At 43.1% G+C, this 27,116-nt stretch overlaps 1 protein-coding gene and 1 long non-coding RNA gene across 7 annotated transcripts in view; one reads left to right on the forward strand and one right to left on the reverse strand.

Annotated features, from left to right (window-relative positions):
- The window catches only part of LOC125960615 (uncharacterized), a 292,168-nt gene that overhangs the window by 263,149 nt on the left and 1,903 nt on the right, over positions 1-27,116 (forward strand). The window lies entirely within an intron of this gene.
- Positions 1-27,116, reverse strand: part of PLEKHG1 (pleckstrin homology and RhoGEF domain containing G1) — a 223,568-nt gene that overhangs the window by 99,051 nt on the left and 97,401 nt on the right. The gene's annotated exons all lie outside the window — the stretch shown is intronic.

Raw genomic sequence — 27,116 nt, forward strand, 5'->3', positions numbered from 1 at the left:
GCAGTGTTTAAGAACCCACCTGACAGTGCAGGGGACATGGGTTCGAGCCCTGGTCCCAGAAGATCCCACATGCCGTGGAGCAACTAAGCCCGTGCACCACAACTACTGAGCCCGCGTGCCACAACTACTGAAGCCCACTTGCCTAGGCCTCGTGCTCCACAACGAGAGAAGCCACCGCAATGAGAAGCCCGAGCACCGCAACGAAGAGTAGTCCCTGCTCGCCACAACTAGAGAAAGCCGGCACACAGCAACGAAGACCCAATGCAGCCAAAAATAAATAATAAATTAATTAATTAATAAAAAAATACTAAGTAGTAAAGACAGAATGATCTTACTCCCCCACTTTGGTAGGAGAGACCTTCGAATTATATTGGGTTTCCATTTCCCTAAGGCTACCTGTCCTTCTTAAAATGCTATATCTATTTTTATATCAAGATTGAAAAGGTTCTTATTTGAGAAAGATATTGAGTTCTTCAGATGAAGGTCTTCAGGAGTACAAAAATATTCTTGAAAACTGATACCACTGCACCATGGAGCTAAAACTCAAAGTATGGGGCTTCCCTGGTGGCGCAGTGGTTGAGAGTCCGTCTGCCGATGCAGGGGACGCGGGTTCGTGTCCCGGTCTGGGAGGATCCCACATGCCGCGGAGCGGCTGCGCCCGTGAGCCATGGCCGCTGAGCCTGAGTGTCCGGAGCCTGTGCTCCGCAGCGGGAGAGGCCACGACAGTGAGAGGCCCGCGTACCGCAAAACAAAACAAAACAAAACAAAAGTAAACCAGAAACTCAAAGTATGGATTATGCCCATGTATAGACACCTAAAAGTAAACTATTTCAGAGGATCAAAATCCTTTAAATAGAAGTTCCGTTTAAAGCGTTCACTGGTGGTTATGGAAAATAACATTAGCCGATCATCTTTAATACAGCTATTTCTATCATGCCTATTAAGTGATTTTAAACTATCAACATAATAGGATAATTTGTTTTAATGCCTATTTCCTTTCAAATAAGGCTGAACAGATGCAGGGCTACATCAGTGGGCCATTATGGTGGAAATTTATCAATCAGTTCAGAAGACAACTTGTTTCTCCCCCACAAAACTCACCAGTTTGATGGAAATCACTAAGTCACAGATGCTGAAAAGGTAGTTTGAGAGGAAGGGCCCTCCCTGGGCTGTGGGGACTCTCTTCGTCCTCTATTCTGTCCTCCGTAGTGATCTCTCTTGCCCTCTGAAATGACACCCCCCAGACCCGTGTCCAAGTCCCCCATTTCTGCTGAACTAAGAGTCAGGTCAAATCTTACGAGCCCCATCTAATCTTCCACAACCACTCCAGCCCACCGCTCTTTCCATTTGTTAAACGACTGTTTATTGCACTTAGAGTAAGTGTCACGTGGTCTTATATTTATTTTCTAATCGTCTCTCTCCTACCCTGGATTATTAGCTTGCGGAGCAGGGACCCTTCCGATGCTGTAGGTTTGATATTCATGTGGAAGACACACAGATCTAAACTCTGTGATGGGCTGGTATCTGCAGAGGCCCTTGGCTTCTTTATTTTGGCCACGCCACGCAGCATGTGCAGATCTCTGTCCTCCGACCAGGAATCAAACCCGCGCCCCTTGCAGTGGAAGCGTTGAGTCTTAACCACTGGACCACCAGGGAATTCCCTCTTGGCTTCTTATTGACTCATTTGCTTCCTGTGCATATCTGCAGATGACAAGTTAACTCCTTTATCTTCCAATAAAATTTTATTGTACTTGGATTTTTTTGTGTGTGTGTGGCCAAGAAACGTATTTTTAAAAAGCCATTTCTGAGAGATGCTGTGTACGTTACAATGATTTAAAGTATACAGGAGGATGTGTGTAGGCTATTTGCACATACTACGCTGTTTTATAGAAGAGACGAGCATCAGGTAGATTTTGTTGCTGAATGAGTTAACAGATGAGTAGTGCATAGGGCCTAGGAGGGATGATACAGACACAGAAGAGCAGAGAGGAAAGGAAAGGGAGGAGGAAGTTACATTTCTTGAACAACTTTCAAGGTTCTTTCCCACCAGAGAGCAGGGGAGCTCCTCAGTGTCTCCTTCAGGCCTCTCATCGCCCCACCTCAGCTCTGATGGCTTTGCTCTCCAGGCCCATCTCACCCCACACATGGGTTACCCTGGGCGATCAGCAGGTCTTGCAGGTGCCCTGCCGTCTTGCTACTGGACTTCCGTGCATGCAGCAAAATCCATCCCAAGACATGTGAAAGGAACAAATACTAGTGCCGCTCCTGGCTGCATATTTTATTTGCCAATATTAACGGGAGGTGAAAAGATTGTTTTTGCTCAGCAAAATCTCTTTTTCAATGATAGTGAGATTGGCCACAGATAAATGCACATGTATGCCTTGTTAGGTGGAAAAGACACTCTCACTGGAACGCAGCTCTTGTTAATTCCCTCACGACACTGGTTACAGGAAGCACAGGAGCTATTCACAGTATCCTTGCCAGGAGTGGGAGACCCAGGGGTGAAAGAGCAGCACCCACAGGACATGCCTGCAGCCAGCAGGACACAAACCAGCCGTCGAGTCAACTGCAGGCCAGTCGTGTGGCCTAACTGGAGGGAGACCAGAAAGCCCTGCCATTGACAAAATTCCTTCCCGGGAATCTGCCACAGGGCCTGCAAGTCCACTGTGAGAAACCAGTTCTTTTTGGTTTAAGGTAAAAGTCGTCAGTTAAAACGCTAGTATCCCCTGGGAAGGGTTATGGAGTCACTGCCACAGTGGTGTCGTCCGCCTGAGCCTCCTTCTGAGGGTCCACAGGGGTGCTTAGGAAGGAGGTGGGAATGGGGTTGTGTGGCAGGGCTGTGAGGTTGCGGGGAGAAGCACAGACAACACGCAGCTCTGGGGGCTTAGCACGGTCTGACCTAGCAGACAGACTTGGCTGACTCTGCAGCTAGGCAACAGCTCCAAGCAGCTGGGCAACGAAGGATGAAAGAATGGCCCGGGGAAAGGAAGGAGGGCAAAGGCATGCATACCTTTTTCAGATTCAAGGAAAGATTTTGCTTTATACCATCCAGGTAAGGCAGATTTAGACAATCATCTTACATTTTCAGATGCAAAGGTGCTAGAAGTTATAAGGGGTATTTCAAGTCACAACTAATATTTTATATACGGAGCATAACAATTTAAAGGCCGGAGCGGCGGGGTCGGGGGAGGGACCTGTTTATTTTGTGGTTTAGGACATTGCCGCTGTGACACATTTCCCAATACAAATGGTAAAACCAACTGTTTTCTAATGCACGGGCCACTGACAAAACACTTTTTTTTTTTTTGTCTGTTAAGAACATTTTTCTTTGAAAGAAAAGAGCATGAGATTACATTTTCTAAGCGCATGCCACAGAATAAAAGTAAACATTAAAGTGAGTTGCATGCCAGGAGGTGTCACACATCCCACTGTCCCATTGATGTCCCTTAGGAGGACACGGTGACCTTCCTCCTGAAAGTGAGATATCATGTACTAACACCCATCTGCACTGCAGTCTTTGTTTATTAAAAATCTCTATACACTATTCCAGACTTGTACCCAGAAAATGTCAACAGCTATAAACTGCCTTGCTATTGTTATATAAACCAAACCATATACTTTGCTAAACAAACAAAAGAGCTAATCTGTTTTTTTCTTTCTCAAAGACTATTTTCAAAGTGAAATAATTTTAATGATAAGTGACTTTGTCTTCACAAATTTAAGGAGTGTTTACTCTTAGCAAAAGACATAGGTTTAAGGCAGACACAAGCCCTCAAGTCTAGGAGATAGTAAACGAAAGGAGTATTATTTTTTGTTAGTCCTGGAGTATTGAATCTAACAGAGGAAACCAAACAGTAAATAATCAATAGTTACCAGTATACAAATTATCCAACTGAAAATTTAATTCCTCACATCCCCCATTGCATGAAAATGTCAGTATTGAGGCATCATGGTGAGAACTTTAGAAAACAAACCCACAAATTCACAACACTTTTTCACGGCTCACCCTTACCTTGCCATTCAAGTCACGATTTAACCTCTCCATCATATACCACTCTGCCATGAAAACCACTGAGATGGGCTGGAAGGGCACACATCCTGGGGACTCTAAAATTGTGCTGTTTCAGGAGGTCCTCCGTGGGCTCACTCTCTCTCTGTGATAGTCGTTAGCTCTGTTTTTCATGATGTTTTTTTATTAGGATATTTTGGTCTTCACAGTCCAGAGTCAATGAAATCAAGTCTTAGTTATTTTTGAACTGAACAATTTTTAGACAGCAAGCAAGCAATATGTTACAAATAGTCTTTTGCTTTCAATACTAGATCAGTCCCATCTTTAAGGACACCATGGGAGGACTCGCTGTGCTGAAAGCACAATGAGCTAATTATCCCTCTAAGAATGCAGTCTGTTTCCAGACACATTTTTCTCCAGGAGATAACACACATCTAATCCATTCATAACTAAAGGCATTCAACACAATCTATACTTTGGAAAACACTCTTTAAAAAAATGTACTTGAACTTGTAGAAGGGGCTTGGAGACTCTTTTGAAATCCTGCAGCAGTATTTTCCGAAATAATCATTAAAACAAGAATCTATTATAGATTCAGGGTGACAACCATGGAGGTTCCTAACCCTTATGCCAGCTTGCAAAACCATTTCACATCCTGGCAGGGGAGAGAGACAGCCCCCTTGGCCAGCCTTTTCCCCACAGCTCCGAGAGGATGGAGTGATGGGGTGGGCTCAGCTCGACCTCTCCAGCCGCATCCCCATCCTGTAGATTCCGAGATGGTGGGTTCAGAGAGACCGTTATCAAAAGTAGCGGTGGTGAGGATGTAAGCTTGCGGAGGAAACATAGACAAGCCACCCAGAGTGGTTATGAATCAGTCCCTGAACTTGTTCTGAATCTTCCCTCCGGCAACTGCCATCCTTTAGAATCACCACCATCAGTCTTCTTTCCCCAACCTCAAGGCTACCTTCAATGTCACAGTGGCTGACAGCTGAACCTCCAGGTGTGTGACCTGAGAGCAAATGGATTCATCCCGGGGGGAGGCTATCTAATTTCTAGAACTGAAGTGGGGTGGTTGGAGCTTCTATGCGTTTGGTCTCCTTAAACTATTCGCAAGGACAACTCCATTCGGGCAGAAATCTGTAAAAGGTCAAATACAGACCCCACTCCAGGAAAGCAGAACTTATTCCTCTCTAAAGGACGTAGTACTTTCTAGGTTTTTTTTTCTTTTTTTAAACCAAAGAAGGCAATGAGGTTGCCGCCTTCGTTATGGTATTACAACGGTCTTAAATACCCGTCTGTTGCCATGTGTCCTGGTCTTTGCCCTTGGCACACACAGCAACGACCTGCTGACCTTCTCCCTCCACACCTTCTCTCTACTTTAACTAAGAGCAACCACCCCTAACTCAGCCTTGCTAACCGGGTGCCTAGTTCACAGGCTCCGTGCTGGGCTCAGTGAAGACAGTTGCATGCCAGGAGGTGTCACACATCCCACTGTCCCACTGATGTCCCTGAGGAGGACACGGTGACCTTCTGGAAGCTCCTGTCCAGCGGGACAGCACAAGCATCAGATACATAATGACAAGCGTGACGAGTGTGACGAAGCAACAGCTCAGATGTAACAAGAACTGTATCCGTAAACATTTGCTCTGTTTTCCTAAACTGTCTCTCCCCGTTTTCAAACTGCCCTTCAAGTAATACGGAAAGTGGATAGCAACTTCACACTGACAGTAACATCAAGCTGATTGAAGATGCCTGCACTTATATTTCCTTTTCAGTCTTAGAGATCGAGCGCTGTTGGACTCACCTTTCATCTTAGGTTTAATTACTTGGTATCCAAGCTGAGAGCCAAACTTGCTGAGAGTTTTTGTGCCTCTAAACACTTGCCTAATTCCCAGTTCCCACAGAGGTACATGAAGTAACTTGTTTATGTTAACAGAACAAAGGAAAGGAAATAGGGCTGTCTGTTAGCCTACAGGGTTAATCTTAATTAGGCCAAGAAACGAGTGGCACCAAGTTTATTTTGGTTTGTTCTGAATAAAAAAATTCCAAGTTCTTTATAAGTAGATGAAAGAAAAAAAGAGAGAAAGAAGGAGAAAAAGCCCAAACATTTACACGAGCTGCAGGAACGGTGGGATGATGGGGGAGTTCCTTCACTACCACTATGATCTAGTTTCTGCCTTTTCTTTAAGGAACATGTATTATTTGTGCAATTAAAGTAGAAGAAATAAAATAAATAAAATTTAAAAATAAAATTAAAAATTTATGTGAAGGCGATTCCCCATGTGCGGACCCTTCCCCACCCCGTCTTTCTCCACACGCCCTGCTCCCTGCTGGCTGGCTTCCAGTTGGGTTTGGCTAACGGGAGACACCAGAGTTATGAGGCAGCAGGAGAAGGAGACAGGGGTTTACCTGCCTGCCCCCTGGCTGATGAGGAGTGTGGGGTTCAGCAGTGGCTGCACCCGAGGCAGCCCGGCCTCCATGGTCCCAGCTCCCACTGGGCTCTCCTAACTCCACGGTGTCCCCTTGGCCATCCAGGGTCCCTGTGGTTGTCCCCAGGAATGGTGGTTCAGGCTTCCCGCCATTGCTGCAGTCTCTGGGTGCCACACATTCCTCGCTAGCTCCCACGGCCTCACCACCTTCAGTGAAGTAGCCCCTTCATTAAACTCTCCATTTGAACCAGCCGAGCAAATCCAGTTTCTTGCCTGGTCCCTGGCTGATACAATCTCGTAGCGACTTCAGACTCTCTGGTCTGAAAAGCAGACAACAGTTTGACTTCACAGGCTTAGGCCTCAGGTTTGACCATAGCTTTTCACTGGGTGGTATACTGCCCCATTTTTAGCCCTTTTTTATTTAACTGGCTGCTTCATTCAGCTCAATGAAATAAACAATTAGAACTTATTCTATGCCAGAAACATATTTTGAATTTGATATCTACTGATATATTTGTTAACTCAACAAATATTTATTGAACAGCTAGTACGTGCCAGGCACTATATAAGCACTAAAGATAAAGCAGTGAAGAAAATGGGTGACAGCCCCTACCTTTCTGGAGTTTACTTGTGGGTGGAGGATAGCTGGATTAAATTCCCACAATAACAGTATTTCAATATTGGAAAGATACTTTGAGGTTTTCTAATCTAACTTCCTATCTGGTGTTTGAATAATCACTTACAATAGCTCACCAAGTACTGCCAGTCTCTGCTAGGAGACTGTTAGTTACCAGACATTTGATCCCTGCCCACACTTTGGGCAAGCTAATCTTTATTAGATTTAAAGTAATCTAATCTTTAAAGTCTTTTCTCACATTGAGCTGAAGCTCTTCAAGGACCACTACAGGAAAACACATTTCAGATCACACCTCACCTCCATTTTGAAGTTCATTAATTATCTGAGATGCTACCAGGTCTCCCATTCATACTTGCCTCTTCATTCAAGTATCTACTGAGTCACCACCCTAAGTGATTCTGGAGGCAGGGTTCAAGGGGGTGGTAGGGGGAGTCGCCCCTAGTGCTGTGGGGAGCATGGGATCGTGCTGAAAAAAGGCACCACCCCCGGACCGCATTCTTCAGGCGTCTCAAGATCTTGCTTTTCTGCAGCTTCTACCAAAATGTTTTCAGAATCTCCACAATCCTCATGCCTACTTACCCCTGTAAAAAATACTGAAAAGATACCACTTTGGGGAATGTCCTCTGGGAAAGAGATGTTCTCCCCGCTACTCCTACGTCAGATTTTCAGATTCAGCAACAACGGTCTGTCCTCAGAGGGCACAGAGTGTGGCCAGGGAGACAGACACTGAGCGATCACACGAACAAGTGATTAATTCTACGTGAGATGTGGACTTTGCAGAGAAGGCACGGGGGGCTGTGAAAACATGTCCAGGGGGACCAGGGCAGGTTTGGGGTGGTCAGGGAAGGTTCCCCGTGGGAAGGGTGTGTGAACTGACATCTGAAGGCTGAGAAGAAGTTAGCTGGGGGAAGCCAGGCAGACAGAAGAGACCACGCAGATCATTTTACTTCCCGAAAGCGCAGATGGCTGGTGTGCCTGGCATTTCGCCCATGGTGATCATTCAACCTGGATTTTTCTCTGGACAATCTCGTTTGCCAGCATAATATTGCACACCACAATTAATAACTACGTTTGCTGCAACTCTGCCCCCTTATTAAGGAACCTTCTAGTTTCCTTCTCTACTCTGGGTGACCCACCTTCTAATCTGCACACATCAGCCTCTCTCGTTTGGCCTTTTCTTTCTCCCCCTCCAGACACGGGGCAGAGCTGCTTGGGCAGTAACCGTGACTGTTCTTGTGCAACCACTTGGACAGGGTGGCTTATACGGTGTGGTTACAGTAAATCACAGCATAAACTTCCCTGCCCAGCGTTTTCATCTAGGTATAATCAGATGAAAAGGAACATCAAAGGAGCCTGAAGAGGAGAAGGACAGAAAGACAGCCTGGAGGAGGGGCCGTTCCACTCAGCTGGTGGTGCCACTACTAGGGGACTTAGGGACTGACTGTGCACACGTGAGCCTTGAGTACTTCCCAGGACCACTTAGTCACCTGTCTCAGGACACCCAAAGCTAGGGACAAATTCCTGGTGCCAGTGTGGCTCCAAAAATAAGACACCTGCTTAGGAGTCTATGCAAATCAGGACATGACAAAATGTAAACCCCAACGAACAAAGCTGCCCTGAGAATACTGGGGCATTAGAGTTTTCACAAGGACGGTTGGTTATCGTCCTAGTGATGTCATAGTAAAAACCACCCCCAAAGCTGAACTTATTTTGTTCAATCCAAATCATCATTCAGCGCTTGTAACATGATGCATGGAGAGGACATAGACCTGGAGCTGGGATGTGTGGAATCACAGTTCCCCTAGACAGTTGGGTCACCTTTGGCAAGTCACTCACCTCTCTGGCTTCCAGATTCCTTCTAGATTAGTAAAGTGAAAACTCTGGAGCCTACGGCATTCAAGAATGCTTTTGCAAACTATTATATAGAGAATGAATAAACAACAAGGTCCTACTGTATAGCACAGGGAACTAAATTCAATACCCTGTAATAAATCATAATGGAAAAGAACAGGAAAAAGAATATATATATATGTATAACTGAATCACTTCGCTGTACAGCAGAAATTAACACATTGTAAATCAACTATACTTCAATATAATAAGTTAAAATAAAAAAGAACGCTTTCCAAATCTTCGAATCTAAGATTCCATGGTTTGGGGTGATGTGTCGACACAATGACCCATTTCTTAACTACACAGTCTCTGTCGAGGCTCTCATATAACTCAAGGATCTTAAATGTGGTCCCCACTATTATAGTCAGAAAACCATGAATTGATACAAAAACCAGGAGCATACGGCCTTTGTATAGGGAAGCTGCTTTAAATTATCTATAATTCCTCATGTGGCAGAAGTTGTGATAAGACACCTTAACCCATCTGACAATGTCTGAAATTGGAATTCAACTCTATTTTCAGGTGTACATCTCAGATTCTGTGTGGGGAGCCAAGGTTGGGGCTGGAGGTGAGAGATCTGATGATAATGAAAGACTTGGTGGTCCTGGGAGAGACTGGGGAAGGAAGTCAGGCCTGATAAATAGAACTCCTGGGGATGCCTGGTGCGACCCGAAGACTCGCCCAGAAGTTGTGATCTGAGGCTGTGCAGGCAGAGTGTGACTTGAAGTCTTGTTATTTGTCAACACTGGGTTTAAATTTTTTGAATTGATAAACCAAAGTTTAAAAGTCAGGCCATTTCAAAAATAGCAATGCAAAAAAAATAAAAAGTAAAAATCAGGATATTTCACATATAAATCCAGATTTTTCTGCTTGGGGAGGAGGTGCCAAAAAAAGAACCAATAAGCGCCCGTCACCACTACCCTTATATTCCCACTCAGCAGCGATGGGTGGGGCTAAGCTTGCTCCCTTCACCTTCGCGGTGCACTTTCTAGTTTGCTGCAGGCCTCACCACTCCCTTTATTTATTTATTGACATCTTTATTGGAGTATAACTGCTTTACAATGGTGTGTTAGTTTCTGCTGTATCACAAAGTGAATCAGTTATACATATACATATGTCCCCATATCTCCTCGCTCTTGCGTCTCCCTCCCACCCTCCCTATCCCACCCCTCTAGGTGGTCACAAAGCACCGAGCTGATCTCCCTGTGCTCTGCAGCGGCTTCCCACTAGCTATCTATTTTACATTTGGTAGCACCACTCCCCTTAGTATCACACTCACCTCCATTCACTCTTTTATAGAACCTGCCTGGCTCTGGAGCCTGGAAGTATTTGACTCTGTGTCACACTCATGGACCTTTGGACACTACACTGTGTACTAGGTTAGTAGTTCTAGAACGACCAGATTACTAGAAAATGATGCTGTAAGAAAAATTTATTTCTCTTCAATTTGTAAGTCATATAAAAGTGAAACATGAAGGATTAAAAATATCACTTGTTGTTTGTTACTTTATACAAGATCAGGCAAAAAAATGTACCATAAGACCAAAACCATCTTGGAAAGAATCAGTGAAGGGAGTAAGGGAAAAATGTTTATAGAAGCGGGGTGGGGAGAATGTTAATGGCAGGTCAGGAAATTGGAACTTATTATTTTTTTTAAAGATAACTGAGTTAAATTTGTTTTATTTTATTTTTTGGCCATGCCGAGGCTTGCAGGATCTCAGTTCCCCGACCAGGGATCAAGCCCCTGCCCCCTGCAGTGGAAGCACCGAGTCCTAACCACTGGACAGCCAGGGAAGTCCCTGGAACTGTCTTTACCATTTAACCTCATTAGCTTTTATTTTCGTTTGCCACTCTTACTATTAATTAAAGTCTTTATTCTACTAGTGCTTTCACAAACCTTGAACATATCAATAAATGTTAGAATTTGTGCAGGGTCTCTATGGAGGAATTAAGGTGGACGAAGCAGTCAAGTTGGGAATTCGGCCAAAACAAACACCCAGGTAACTCGGCGTCACAGTTTTTGACATTTAAAAATACTGGGACAGTAAGGCCAAAACCACAGCCCTGGAAGAATGACACACTGAGTTGTCCAGCAACACTTGAGGGCCCCTTACAAGGACTGAAGTCAGGATTCGTTTTTGATACCCTTCTGAAAGACAAGCCAAGATCAACTATAAATGTTAAACTTCACATATCATATCCTAATCTCATAGAACACTGGTTTTGTTGTACCTTTTAAAAAATAATAGGACAGAAGTTAAGACTTAGAACTGGAGATCCTAGTCCCATCAAAATAAACAAGGGCTATAAAATTGGGTTTATGGGCAAGAAAAAAAAAAAAAGGAATAAGCAGTCCCCCCACTGGGAAGAGCATTTATTCATTTTGACACTGAGCGTTTAAGAAGATATCTAGAGGCATTAGTTAATCATCAGCATTTTTCCTAGAAAGGGGAAAAAAACCCATCCTGTACCCCAGCCCAGTGTTTATTTCTTTCTGAACCCTGGAGATAAAAGTTTTAATACACAGAGCACTCAACAAGGATTTGTGAATGTACCCAAGTCCTTTTGAAGAAGAAACATCTCTGATATGTGATCTCTTTCCTCTGGAGCGTGAGGAGGAAAGAATGGGTGAGGGGGATAGAAAAACAAAACCAACTACTTTCCCCTAATCCTGATGTGGTAGAAAAGCAGAAAGCTAAAAGCTTCCCTGAGGGAAAAAGCTCCTCCAGACTGAGATGGATTAAGCAAGTCTAACAAACTTTAGGCTACTTAGTTTGCTGACGTTTCTGCTCACAATTTTGAAGTGTGTTTACGAGGCCACATGTTTTCAGCATAGGTGAGTCTAGACATTCAGGGTGAGGGCCAGAGCAGAGCAAGGCCTAGGAAACCCTGATTCAGGCCACAAGAGGACAGGCTGGTACCCATGTCTTTCTTCTGGGATGCTTTTCTGGAAACCCCATGATGAGAAAGTGCTAGAGAGCAGGGTATTCTTTCCTTAATAAATCCCATTCCATGATATTATCAAAAAAAAAAAAAAAAAGGTCCTCTGGAAATGCCACTGGCCAACAGGCACATGAAAAGATGCTCCACATCGCTAATCATCAGGGAAATGCAAATTAGAACCACAATGAGGTATCGCCTCACACCTGTCAGAATGACTGTCATTAAAAAGAACACAAATAACAAGTGTTGGCGAGAATGTGGAGAAAAGGCGACCCTTGGGCACTGTTGGTGGGAATATAAATTGGTGCAGCTGCTGTGGAAAACAGTACGGAGGTTTCTCAGAAACTCAAAATAGAACTACCAATTTGACATAGCAGTTCCACTCCTGGGTATATATCTAAAAAAAAAACCCACTAATTCAAAAAGTTACATGCATCTCAATGGTCATAGCAGCATTAGTTACAATTGCCAAGCTATTGAAGCAACCTAAGTGTCCATCAACAGGTGAATGGATAAAGAATATGTGGTGAATATATATACAATGGAGTACTACTCAACCACGAAAAAGAATGAAATTTTGCCATTTGCAGCAACATGGATGGACTTGGAGGGTGTTATGCTAAGTGAAATAAGTCAGACAAAGACAAAAACTGTGTGATGTCACTTATATGTGGGATCTAAAAAACACAACACACTAGTGAATATAACAAAAAAGAAGCGGACTCACAGATATAGAGAGCAAACCAGTGGTTACCAGTGGGGCGAGGGAAGGGGGAGGGGCCATATAAGGTTATTTATATGTATATATATAGTAGGGGATTAAGAGGTACAAAAAGTAATGTATAAAATAAGCTACAAGGATATATTGTACAACACAGGAAATATACCCAATATTTTATAATAACTATAAATGAAGTACAAGCTTTAAAAAATTAGAAATCACTATATGGTACACCTATAACATATAATATTGTACATCAACTATACTCCAATTAAAAAAATGGGGAAAATATTTCCTCTACTTAATCTATTTGTAAATTTTAATACATCCGTTGTTATAATGGTGTTGCAAACCAAATGTTTGATGAATGAAACTGGTGATCGTTACACATACTCTAAACCAGGTGTGGTTCAACATCCCCTAAGGCACTGTTATGGACTGACTTGTGCACTCCCTCCAAATTCATATGGTGAAGTCTTAACCCCCAATGTGACTATAATTGGAGATAGAGCCTTTAAGGAGGTAACTGAGGTTAAATGAGGTCATAAGGTTGGGGCCCTAATCTGATAGGACTGGAGTCCTTATAAGAAGAAAAGGCTAGAACCCTCATACACTGTTGGTGGAAATGTAAACTGGTAAGCCACTATGGAAAACAGTATAGAGATCCCTCAAAAAATTAAGAACAGAACTAACATATGACTCCACTTCTAGTTATTTATCTGAAGAACATGAAAATACTAATTTGCAAAGATGTATGCACCCCTCACCCTTGTGTTTATTGCAGCATTATTTATAGCAGCCAAGATATGGAAACAACCTAAGTGTCCACTGATGAATGAATGGATAAAGAAGATGTGATACACACACACACACACACACACACACACACACACACACACTAGAATATTACTCAGCCATAAATAAGAATGAAATTCTGCCATTTGTGACAACTTGGATGGACCTTGAAGGTATTATGCTTAGTGAAATAAGTCAGAAGGAGAAAGACACACACCACATAATTTCACTCATATGTAGAATGTAAACAAAACAAAACAAACAAACAAACCGAATAAAGCAAAAACAAACTCATAAATACAGAGGTGAGATTAGTGGTTACCAGAGAGGAAGGGGGCTGGGGGATAAGTAGAAGGAGTGAAGGGGGTCAATTGTATGGTGACTGATGGTAACTAGACTGTGGAGGTGGTCATTTTGTAGTGCAGACAGATGTTGAATTATGGTGCTGTACACTGGAAACTCACATAATAAAAAAGAAGAAAAAACCAACAGAGATCTCTTTCTCTCTCCACTCTGCACAGAGCGAAGGCCATGTGAGGACACAGTGAGAAGGCAGCCATCCGCAAGCCAGGACAAGAGGCCTCACCAGAAACTCCCCTGCTGGCACCCTGATCTTAGACTTCCAGCCACCAGAAATGTGAGAAGACAAATATCTGTTATTTAAGCCCCCCTAGTCTATGGTATCTTGTTACGGCAGCCTGAGCTGGTTAATACAATCACCATCAGCTTGTATTTTCAATAAGCAACAAGATTGCTGGACCCTGCCCAAGAACACTAGATCGAAATCTTTACAGATGGGAACCCAGAGTGAGCATTGGTAACTACACTCCCTGGGTGATTTTTGTGCATTATAAAGGTGGGAACCATTGTTCCAGGGGAGCTCAAGGCCGCGCTAACCCCTCCCTCAGCCTCCCCTACTCTATCACCCCAAAGAAGAAAAGCTTTATGGGATCAATGATAAAATAGCGACCTCAAACACTTAAAATTAGTCTCCCCCCAAAAGGAATAGAATACTATACCTAGAACTAGTCAGAAATCAGGTTGGAGTCCAGGGTGAGGTGCTTTGTAGGAAAAGCCACTTGAGTCTCTACATTTGGGCTTGTTCTGAAAGGATAAGAGGGCCCCTTGAGATCCACATGAGATCTGACCAATTTTGTTGTAAGGAGACCAGATGAAGATTTGGGTCTGACGCCAATGATAAATTTAAGAGTGCATTTGTGGGGTGGTAGATATTCCCCAACCCTCAGGCACCGGTGTGGAGATGGCTGGGTTGGCACCAGTAGGTCTAGCACTTGGGATCCTGGTCATCTCCTCCCTCATTTCAAAGAATCAACCTAGACTGAGTTTCAACATCCTAACAGGTAAAACATGGAGTTGGACCATTAACCACTGAGGATACTTTAAACTTCAAGGGCCAACAGAAAATAAATATTTGCTATCGTTAAACTCTTTTCTAAACTCCTCATGAAAATCACCAGAGTGAAGATTCTACTAAGTCAGCCAAATTAAAAAGAAACTTGAAAGTGATTTATTAGGGACAGTAATAGTATATAATAGTATATAAGCAAATTCAAAGGCACCAGGTATGTTCAACTATGTAAAGATGCTCCACAAAATCCTGCAAGTGTTCAAAAATGAAGGTACTAGGCAACAACCAAGGGCTATTTCAGAAACGGCATATTCTCTGGAGGCCGAGACCAGGGCACTAGGTTTTTCCCTTAAAGTGATTCTTATGTACTCCCAGGGTGCAATACCACAGCTGTGCCCCAGGAATGTTGTCGTACCTCCAAATTAAGGTTAAAAAAAAAAGCAAAACATTTCTTGACTTCTTTTCTACACCAAGGAGTACTCTTCAAGTAGAATAGAGCTTTTCTAAGGGACAGAATAGAATTATATTTTAAGTATTAACTGAGTCAAAGTCTAAAAACCCTCAGTAGATAATCTGTGTATCCCAACTTGCTTTCACTTTGAATAAAATCATGGGAAAGAGATGGCAAGGTGAGATGCAATAAAGAATAGTACGGTTTTCTCTTCTGTGAGGCAGGAAACCCAGGTGTGGCTTCCCCTCCTCGGCAGCTTGGTACCTTTCCAAGGATGCTGGCCATTGTCTCACCCGAAGGCCCACACAGGGAGAAGGAGAATGATGATCAAAACACAGGCTTAGGTGAGGACCTCTGATTTTTGTAGGTGCAAATAAAAGAAGCGCTTTTGACGGGGAGAGGTTCCCAGTGCCCTTCAGAAGGTGCTCTACATACTAGAGTTCTTGACAGCTCCTGCGTCGTCCAGTTGTGCTTATGAAGTAGCAAAAGATGTCCATGTCTCATTTGTTGAAAACTTAGTTTTATGTTTTAAAGGTATAACAAATAGTTAAGTTAGTGATGCCAAGGGGTGAACTATGGATTGAGATAAACCTACTCTCAAATCTTGGATCTATAACTTACTATGTGATCAAGAACTTTAATTTCAATCAACCTCAGTCTCTTTAAAGTCAGGACCATCTTATTTCGCAGGGTTACCATTCGATTGAATTGATGTGACCCTTATAAAACATCCATCATGGTGTGTGCCACCTAACAGACACCCAATCATATTAGTTTCCTTCCTGTTATGGATAGACAATAATCAAATGGTTAAAAAGAACCCAAAATACAGATAAGTCTGAACTCCTTTTATTAATTTTTTTCTAGTTATAACATGGAAGCAATCACAGGGCTTACATGCAGCCTCATTGCCAGAGTTGTAATGACAACCAATGCCTTCTTAAAGAATGATTGCTTATTCTTTAAAAATTCAGTTTTCATGCCATCCTTAGACATACCCCAGTGTGAAGCCTTCCTATGAATAAAAATTTTCAACATGTATAATTTATTATCTTATTTCTTCAGCAAGTGCTAAAGACTATTTTTAATATATAGCCCCTGTGTAGGAAATAAAGTTGTAGAACTACAATTCCCATCCCCAAAGTTCCAGAATTCTTTAGGTGCAGAGTCACAGGTCTGCTAATACCTGAGGTATGAGTTCCTTCCTTTGTGTCAGGTGCCGTTCTGTGTGTTTTAGATCGATTGCTCACAACCTCCTTAGGATATGGGTGTTATCACCTCAATTTTATGGAGGAAGAGAACAATGAACAGGGTAATTCAGTAGGTTGCTTGGGTGTACAGTGCTACCAAGTGGGGGCACCAGGATCTGAACCCAGGCAGTCAGATTTCAGAGCCTGTCCCCTCGTGCACTATACAATACTTCCAGATGTGTAGATCTACATCACGGATTTATAGAATTAGAGCGCTTGGGACGTGTGCCCTGGAGTTCAGAGAGGGGGCCTTAGGAATAGCTTACTACATAGCAGTCTCCCATTTTATAGAAGAAGAAACTGAAGCCTGGAAAGGGGATCACCCAGGGTAAATTCGCCGAGCGGTTCTCAAGCTTGCGCTGGCCTCACGATCACCTGGAAGCCCAGTGAAACACAGATCGCTGGTTCCACCGCCAGAATGTCTGATTCTGTGGGTCTGGGGCAGGGCCTGAGAATTTCTAACAAGTCCCCAGATGGTGTTGATGCTGCTGGTCTTGGGAACATGTTTTTTGTGGTTTTTTTGTTTGTTTGTTTGTTTTTTGTGGTACGCGAGCCTCTCACTGCTGTGGCCTCTCCCGTTGTGGAGCACAGGCTCCGGACGCGCAGGCTCAGCGGCCATGGCTCACGGGCGCAGCCGCTCCGCGGCATGTGGGATCTTCCCGGACCGGGGCACGAACCCGCGTCCCCTGCACCGGCAGGCGGACTCTCAAGCACTGCGCCACCAGGGAAGCCCGGGAACATGTTTTAAGAATCAATGATCTACACCAGAAACGAACACAACATTGTAAATCAACTATACTTCAATATAAAACTTTAAAAAAGGGACTTCCCTGGCAGTCCAGTGGTTGAGACTCCGCGCTCCCAATGCAGGGGGCCCGGGTTCAGTCCCTGGCTGGGGAACTAAGATCCTGCATGCCGCGCAGCATGGTCAAAAGAAAAAAAAAAAAAAAAGAATCAATGACCTAGTTAGTGACTGAGCCAGGATGAGGCCTCTGTTCTCCTCACTTCGCATCGTCCCGATAAATGGTGGATACCAGCTGCCCTATAATGGGAGTGTCAGAGAGAGGCTGGTCAGCTTGCTCGAGCAGCCCCAAGCACAGGTAGCGAACGCTGTCCTCCTCCTAATGTAGCTGAGACATCTGAAAGTTTCTTGCTGGCAGGCACGTTATACCGTGATTCACTATGATACTGGAACTCGCTTCTGACCCTCTCCACCTGCCCCTGCACGTCACCAATCTGAAACAATACAAAGCTGCTTACTGCCGATAGTAAATATTATTCTCACCCTGAGCTATTTACCAAAACATGTGATCTGAAATTTGGCTCTTTCAATCCTAAACATAGCAGGAGTTAGCAACAAGCAGGGGTCATGGATAATTGCCAGTATTTATTCTCAGAAGGGGATGATGAGACAATTTCAAAGTTTTCTTTTGTTTGCATTAAAAATCAAAAGGAAATTTTTGTGTTTATTTGTTTAGCTGAGAGGATCCATTGCCTTTCGTTAAGATTCCTAGCAGAGTGAACTCTTCAGAAAGTAGGGACATTATTTAATGATCATTTAAACTTGCCACATTTAAAATTGCTTCATTTTCGTGCCATCCTGGGGTGTTCTGAGGCTTAAGTGATTTAAGGAGTATAAGGCATGACGGAGCCTGGCACATACTAGGGGCTCAAAGAATGTCAGCTAGCTCTCAACATTATCGCTCCCGGTATTTAAGAGAGCCCAGGGACGGGTCCATTTGCTTGGGCAAGTTGGTAGGGCCAAAGGGCATGACCTGAGTAAGGAGACAGACCTCATCACCAAAAGTCTCTCTTCCCCATTAGCAAAGTGATTTAGAGACCATGGACCTCAAGAAGCATTTATGGAACATCCATCTACATTTACAAGGCAATTATCTGTTACCCACAAAAACCTTACAGGACTTAATACATGGAAGTCACGTACTGAACAAAAGTATCTTATTGAACTACCTGCTTAGGCACTAGAGACCTCAGATAAATGTTCTAGAGAACAGTTACATTACAATTTTTTAAAATTTTGAAATAAGTATAAATCGATACGAAGTTGTAAAAAAAAAAAAAAGTACAAGGAGGTCTCCTGTATCCTTCACTCAGTTTCCCCCAACGCCAACATCTTGCATAACTATAGTATGGTAACAAAACCAGGACAGTGACAGAGGGCCAATCCACAGAATATATGCAAATTTCTCCAGTTTTAAGGACAGTTACACTTTAGTCGTGAAGGACATACGAGCAAAGAGAAGAAATTAAAAGATGTAAAGGCGATGAACACAATCACTATCATCTGATGTTACTTTGAAATTTGCCTTTATATGTACTAGCCGTGAGAAGAAGATAAATGTTAAGCTCCCAACTTGTGTACATGATAAGACTCTCCCTGAAAAAAGAACTTAAATTTTTTTTCAGAGACTGAGCTTAACAACTGTAATCGGATTAACCTGTTTTCCAAATCATCTATAGATATGAACACTTATCATGAAGCCACTTAGCCTCTTTTAAAGTGAGAGGTGAACTCAAGACTTGCACACAGTCCTGTCCTTGTGCAAACACACAATCTGCACAACTGTCATAAAAGGATAAGCGAGGAGCTTTAGAACTTTCTGTGTTGCCTGGCTTGGAGTAATTGGATTTTGTTACATTTCCCCATATTGTGTTCATTATAAATTAGTCTTATCAACTCCTTAAAGGATCCCAAAATATTTTTCCGTGAGCATACTCTGTTTTCTTATGTATGTATTTGGAAATACTAAAATGGAATGTTTCAATTAGCTGGAATAGGTGAGGTTTTCCTCTGTATCTCATTTGCATAATATACAGTCAGGTTGGGGAGTCAAATCATTAACACAACAGCTTCCTTAACTAACAACTATCTTTCAAAGTGGGTATAACACAATTGATCTGCCAACATTTGCTCTTTAGCTGAAATATAAACATAAAATAAAAAAACCCAGCAGCAGCCCACTGGAAGAACCAAATGTCTTTAGAAGTTCACAAGAAGTAGATTCTCCAGGTCTGTTAGAAGGGAACAGAACTACTTTCCTGAGCAGATAATGATGCGGTGACATTTTGGATTCTTCACCCTAAAAAAGCAGCTTTGGTATATTAGGAAACAAAACACTGCATTTTCCTTTTGCAGGGTGGGAGCTGTCTGTGTCAATCTGCCCCCAGACAGTCCAGCCAGAGTAAACAGATGTTTCAAGGGTTGGAGAAGCCACACTCGCCTCCACCGGTACTCAAAATGCTGACGACCTCCGCTGGGGTCATCTGAATTCTAAATGACCAAGCAGAACTCCTACAGAAGGCTCCTCCCTTCCTGGGCCAGCCTTGAGCAAGATTCTGAAATAGGAGAAGCTTGTCCTGGACCACACTGGTGCCACCACCCCATCCCCAGGCGCCCTGACTCACATCCCAGTTGAGTGTCCTGAAATCTCCCCACTCCCCTCCCCTTGCCCCCGCCCACCCAGGATTCACTCCCTCAAGGGCTGGGGCCCTAAGCTCAGCGCCCCCTCAAAGATTCTGAGGACACAGAGACAGAACTCAAATAACCCGCCCAAGGCACACAGCTAGAGAGCTGTAGGCTTGACTCCAAGATCAGTTCTGTCTCCATTGCCTAAGGCATGACCAATTGTTCTGTGGCCTAAGTCATCAAAAATATACAATTGTATCCATTTTTTTAAGCTCCAGAGTTGACAGATTGTAATGATCCTTACTCTTTCAGAATCAAATCATCACATATACTCTGTTTCAGCTCCTGGAGAAATTTTTAAATGCTTAAAAGTATTCATATATTAAAAATTATTCAATACTTCCAGGGACTTCCCTGGTGGTCCAGTGGTTAGGACTCCATGCTTCCTCTGCAGGGGATCTGGGTTCAATCCCTGGTGGGGGAACTAAGATCCCGCATGCCATGCGTCAGGGCCAAAAAACCAACCAGCAAACAAACAAAAAACTACTTTTGGTAATAACATATGGTTTCCAAACAATCTTTAGCAAAATTTAGCACTATATGTATATATACACACACACACGTATATCATTGGAACCCACCCAAATAATCAAAACCAAAAAATATTTCATTGGCCATAGCATAATTTTTGCATATTTTCTTGGTAGTTCAAAAGTAATTTTACTCTTGGAAATACAGCAAAGTCTTCTGTTTTACAGATCACAGTAAAGAGACAATCACTTCTGTAACAGCTTTCATGTTTGATTTCTGACACCCCCATAACACCACTCGGGGACTCCGTCTCAACACATTACGAGTACTTACCTTGAGACCTTTGTCCTTTGCACAGATGATTTCTTGTATTTTGGACTTAAAAAAGCACTTGTAAAATGATGCTCATGAATCAGTGATTCATTTTTCAAATCCTGGTTGGCTAAAGATTCCTTTCATGCATTTTGGATAGAGATGCTGTTGTTCAGAAACACCCACACAGTGAGATGGAGCTGAAGAAAACAGACCCTGGACCCAGCACTGGTGCTGCCCGAAGAAGGCCAGGCATGTGTGCATTCGTGTGATGTGTGTGTGTAACTAGATAGTTGAAGTGTTTGGTGCAAGATTAAGAAGTGTCTAAATGTCATCCTCTGATTTCAAATGAAAACTGCAGGTGTTTTTTTTTCCCCCAGAGCTGGCAGCCTGCCATCACCGCAGGCCTTAAAGTGGCTCAGGGCTTTGGGGAGAGGGGGGGAAATATCTTCCACACAGAGCGATCACCGCCAGGGGCATCACTTCGGTCTCCTGGTTTTAGCATGAATTCCACTGCCAGACTCCCTAGACTTTCAACTTAAGCCATCAAAGAAAAAATTTTAAAGATATATGGGCTTTTAAAAATATTTACAGAGGGAAGACATTCTAAAATATTCTCTGTGATCTGAATTCTCCCTCATCACCATCTTGATATATAGCCGAGGCTTTGGACACTATTTTAGGCTAATACCTGTTTTCTGTACTCTCTGCATAACTTATATAAAGAGCACCCCAGGTTCATTTGACTGGCTGTGAAAGTGGTCAAGAAAATGAAAAACTAACCTTTTTTGAAGGTGAAGTTTCTAAATTTGAATTCTTTTTTTTTTAATGGTTCCTCCCCCCTTCTAGAGTGATTTCAGTAGGCACCCTTGGTTACTTTACGGATATTTTCACACGAAATCTCCTCCATTCAAGAGGGGCACATTTTGTTTTCAAGAAAACTTCAAGAGCCAGGTAGAGTTCCTCGTAGAAACTCTCAGGTCGGACTTCTGCGAAACAGCAGTCATGGATGTTGGCGAGCTTGTGTCTGTTCAGCACTGCCATGAACACTTGGTGATCCTTATAAGAATGACAAGGTCTCATCCGGCCCTTACAAGCATTCAGTTGTCCCAGTTTCAAAGCTGGGCAATTCGAGGCTTAGGCAAGCTATGTAACAAGTCCAAAGGGACGCAAGTGGAAGCACAGGAGCCAGGATTCTATCCAGATCTGTGTCCTTAACCAATGCCCTGTACCTTAACATTTCAAGGAAAGGGGAATCAACAGTTTTCTCAACAAGGAAGAAATACTTTCTGCAGTCTAGGATCCTAGTCTATAGATCAGAGCTATCTTTGAAGTGAAATCCTAATATTTTCTACCCCTTATCTCAAACGAAGACCAACTAAAGGCAACTCAGCATCAACAAAACAAAAAATAAAACCACCAACAAAACAAAACAAAAGCCAAAGGACAATGTGCTATATCTGCAGCTTTTAAATAGTTTTTCAAAATGATCACACATGAAAAAATTACATTTGTGGAAACCTCAAGCTAAAACCACGTTCTGGAATCACAAAGCATTGAGCAACTTCTCTGTAAAGAAAATGGAAACCAGGGTCGATTTTCAAGGAGGACAAATATTGCTCTTTGGACCAGAAACTTGTTGCTGAATCTCACCATGGAGCAAAAGGCTTATAAACTTTAGAAAAAATCAAGTTCACATGGAAACAAAAACACAACAGAAACTCCAATATGGAGACTGACAGACGCTGCATGTCTTCCTAGTTCTTTTCAAAGCCATTGTTGGCTATTAAAATGTCCAGGTAGAAATAATGAAATACCAACAGTTCCAGTATTCCAGGGGAAATGCTTGTGCTCAAGTTTTTAAACTTTGGTTTTGTAAAATTTACTAGCAGAGAAGGTTAATGAAACTGATGACTTATAAGGATAAGACAGTTCCAGTTACTAGGAATCAACTAGAAAACCTCTAAAAGGTGGGAATCACTCAGTCATGAGGACCACACAGTAATATGTTTTTACTATGTGCCAGGTACCATATTTAAGCTTTTAAAAAAACCTATCTCATTTAATTCTCATAACAACTCTAAAAGGTAGGTATTGCTATCATCCCTATTTTGCACTTGAGGAAAATGAGGCACAAAGAGATGAAGTAACTTTCAAAGTCATATAACAATGAAGTGATAAAACTGGTATATAAGCCAGACAGTCTAACTCTGGGGCTGAAACATTTACCCCCTCTGCTATGCTAAGTCCATGCAGCCAAGCTCTGCACGTAAGGACAGGGACTGTTCCCGCATAACTGGCCTAATCGTGGTTAGAAAACAGGAATGCTGCCATGTTCCTTCTGCAAAGGCTCTTGTAAACTAGACTTGTGATGCCTCTCTCTGATGGGTCACAGCCCAGTTCAAGAGTGAAAGCTCCCAGATAAACTATCAGGAGTGCGTAGAAAGATGTAGATGAGTGAAGCAATAACTACATACAAAGCGGTACCAATTTGGTAGGGAATAACTTCTGAACTCTTGTGTGACATAGCCTCCACCTTCTGAAGTGTTATTTGCATCTTTTACCATTTCACCCTGCCTCTTCAGCTAGTCACAAGCTCCCTGAGATCCTGACTGGGGCCACTCATGGCTTGGTAACCCCCTCATGGCTCTGTGTCAAGTAGGTGCTTCCTGGACGTGGTTGCATGATTTATGTGTGCTGTGGACACCCTCCTACGGAGGCTGAGCACCAAGCTGGCTCTTCGTGGAAGTGATGCATGAAGATGTGTGGAGAGAGGTGCTGAGAAGGCAGCCAAGTGTTAGGAAACAAAGCCATGGAAGCTGTGAAGAGACAGACCTCATGCAGACCGGGTTGGCTGATCCAAGGAACTGTGCTGGACACTGACCAAACGGGGTAGTTACTGATGCAGGACCTCAGCGTCTAACCCAGGGAATTCAGAGCCTCCTGCATAGGCAATTTGGATCACTGGCTCATGACACGGGGGGGAAAAGAGTCTGCCAAAGGCTTTGTTTGCTGACACGAGAGCTTCCAAGTCCCAGAGTTAAAATGATCAGAGAGAAAAAAGCCAAAAGTCAAGAATCAGTTTCCGGGAAGGGAGGAGACAGTGCTTAAGTCACACATTTTATTTATTTGCTTATTATAACGTGCTGAACGGTGCGCCACCAGTAGGCAAACACATCTTCACACTATTCTGACAACGCAGGTAGAAATAGGAAGACTTACAGAGAGACAGTAAACCACGTGAACCCGCCTCTGTTCCCCAGTCCGGTGAGCCCTGGGGAAGCTTCTATAAGTTTCCACCGCTCCTTTTTCAGCAGGACTAGTCTCACATCCTGGGCCCAGAGTGAGGAATGATCGAGTGGAGAAGACGATGTGGGGCAGAGCTTCGTAGCAGGGGGTGCAGTAGGATTGAATCTGGCTGGAAAAATCATTACCTGCATGAACGTGGGTAAATTGTTGAACCCCTTTAGGTTTCAGTTGCTTCACGTGTAAAATGGGGACAATGTGGTACTTACTGCAGATCGCTGAGAGGATTAAGTGAGATAATGCATATACAGCATTTAGCCAGCTGTCCTGATATATAGAGAGAGATCTTCACGCTCGTGTTTTCTTAGATTCTGTATTTGTCTATTTAGTATCCATTAATTGTAGGACCAAACAAATAGCCAAAGTTCTTTACTTCTCCCCTGTGATCCAGTGATCTCTGAACCACTCCCTTATCTAACTCTCACACAAAACCCCAGGGCCAGGTACCAGACAACCAGGGGAAGCCCCTATGCTCCAAGGCCAGCTGGAATTATTCAAACGAGTCAATCCTAAACTGTGGACGCTGCCCTGCCCTTCACGGGCAATCCCACGGAAACCCCAATAAAGTTTGGCCTAGGCTTTCCTCTCATTTCTTTCTGCCTCCTGGCCAACACTGGTGCTTCCCCATGTGGCCCCGCATGGCATGCCAGCCACCCCCACCCCCCTTGGGAAATGTAAGTAATACAAATCTTTTAGTGGCATTAGTCTCTCAGTCGCTTCCATAACTTAAAATCCCATGGGGACAAACATTGAGACAATAGAGCTTAATAAACAACTGCCATGATAACTGGTCCACAGGCCGTAAAACGGAATCAGTTAAGTTTCTGTCTCTTCGTTCCATCCTTCCTCTCCTTACTGTCAGTTTCATAGTTTGGGGCTGAATCTTTACAATGACCTCTTTAATAATATCTTGCTAAATTCAATTTCTTGCTTCCTCAAGCCATCTCTACATGGCTCTCTTCTAAAACTCAGAATGTAGGTTACTCTCTGCCAGGAAAGCTTGATACAGTTCCCTATGGTCTACGAATCAAGCAGATACTCCTTATCTTAGCACTTAGCCTTCTAGGGTCTGGACAGGTACTGCAGCCATATTGGAACACTCAACACTCCCCAGGGATACTCTAGCTTTTCATACCTCTGGGCCTTTTCTCAGGCTAGTGTCTGCCCTGGGGATGCTCTTCCCACCGTTCCTTAAGTATGGAAATCACAAAGCACTTGGGGAATCAGGTTTGGGTAGAGCTTATATTCTCTTTAATGGTTACCTGAAACTTCTCCCAGGTCCTCAATAAATATTTGGTGGTGAGCTGACTTTATCATCTGACTTTGCTCCCAGAATAATTGTTGAAAAAGAAAGTTGGTTGAGATTTACAGCTACCTTTTCTTACTAGGTGGGTGGTTGAATTTGGAAAGGAATGAGAACCATTCCATTCATACAAGAAGAAGCTGTTCCCCAGCCGACATAATGAAGGAAATGGTGGTTTAGAAAGAATCTTAAAAATTACTCAAAGATGATTAGAGGCTGTCACCGAGAAATGAGGAAGGAAGGGGTTTCTTTTCGACTACAGGGTATAGAGTCCCACAGTCAGAAATTATTATTTTATATTGAGGCCAATGGTAGTCTGTATGCCTCTGAAATGTGAAAAGCAATACTAACTTAAGTTCCTGGTATGACTTACAAGGCATCAAGATAGATTATACAGGCCGTCTATGAAAACCAGGCTCCTTACTTGATAACATTTTGCAGTCATGTTTCTGAAGGCCTGGCTATCAAATAATCATTGAGTGCCTACCCTATAGAGACACTGGCCATGGTGGATTTAGGGTATCAAGCCATGGAGCTCTGACTGAGCTCAGCATCTAGATAAGGAGGGAGGATCACAGGCAAAGTGAATGGTGGGTGCTGCCTCTGCTATCCTGCAAATGAGCAACACGGCCAGGTTTTCTGGGTGTTCACAGGAGCTTCACTGAAGAATAGAATTTCTGAAATAGTGCATGCACTAAAGTGGGCATGATTTCACTCAACAAAGCAAGTCACTTAGTTGCAACTTAAAATGGGCAAATGCAAATGAACTTATCTACAAAACAGAAACAGACTCACAGACCTAGAGAACACAGAGACTTGCAGTTGCCAAGGGAGAGGAGGGGAGGGGAGGGATGGAGTGGGAGTTTGGGATGAGCAGATGCAAACTATTACATACTGAATGGATAAACAACAAGGTCCTACTGTAGAGCACAGGGAACTATATTCAATATCCTGGGATAAACCATGATGGAAAAGAATATGAAAAAGAATGTATACATATGTATAACGGAATCACTTTGCTATACAGTAGAAATTAACACAACACTGTAAATCAACTATACTTCAGTAAAATAAATTAAAAAAATAAAATGTGCAAATGTTTATTCTTGGTTAGATATTGAGAAAGTGGGTGGGGAATCATATACAGAAGAGGTATCCTTTGAGGAGTTACTTCCTAGTCCAAGGGCTTCATTTTGCGTTCCTCCTCCTTTCTCTCATGTCCTTCACAACTTTTGGAATAGTCAAAGCACAACGAGAGCACATTTTAGTGCGCTGAGTGGTGGACTGCCCATATATACATGCACATACATCCTTACTTATTTGGACAGAGCTGGCAGAAACATAGTTACATTTTGTATTTAAAGGTGAACACTGTGAATCACCCACATCCACCCTCGTCTCCAGTTTCCCTACTCCAGTGAGGTGCCTAAGAGCTTCTCCAACTTGTAACAGCTTCTGTTTCAGTTTCACTGTTCCCAGTTCCTGAGCCCAGCACTGAGAAAGAATAGCTATGTAGACAGCACCAAGAGCAGCTGTGAGTTGAGAAGACTTGATTGACACGATACTGCTTAGCAGCTGGGATACTCAGATCACCCTCAAAACAAAACAAAACAAAACAAAACACCACCAAATAGTCTCTAAATTAGTATGAACTAGGCATTACCAGATTTCCTAAGTTAACTTTTGACATGTCACAGTTAAATATTTATATTATATAACACATCTACTCTGATATTCAGT

The sequence above is a fragment of the Orcinus orca genome, chromosome 12, assembly GCF_937001465.1.
Source record: "Orcinus orca chromosome 12, mOrcOrc1.1, whole genome shotgun sequence".
NCBI lineage: Eukaryota > Metazoa > Chordata > Mammalia > Artiodactyla > Delphinidae > Orcinus > Orcinus orca.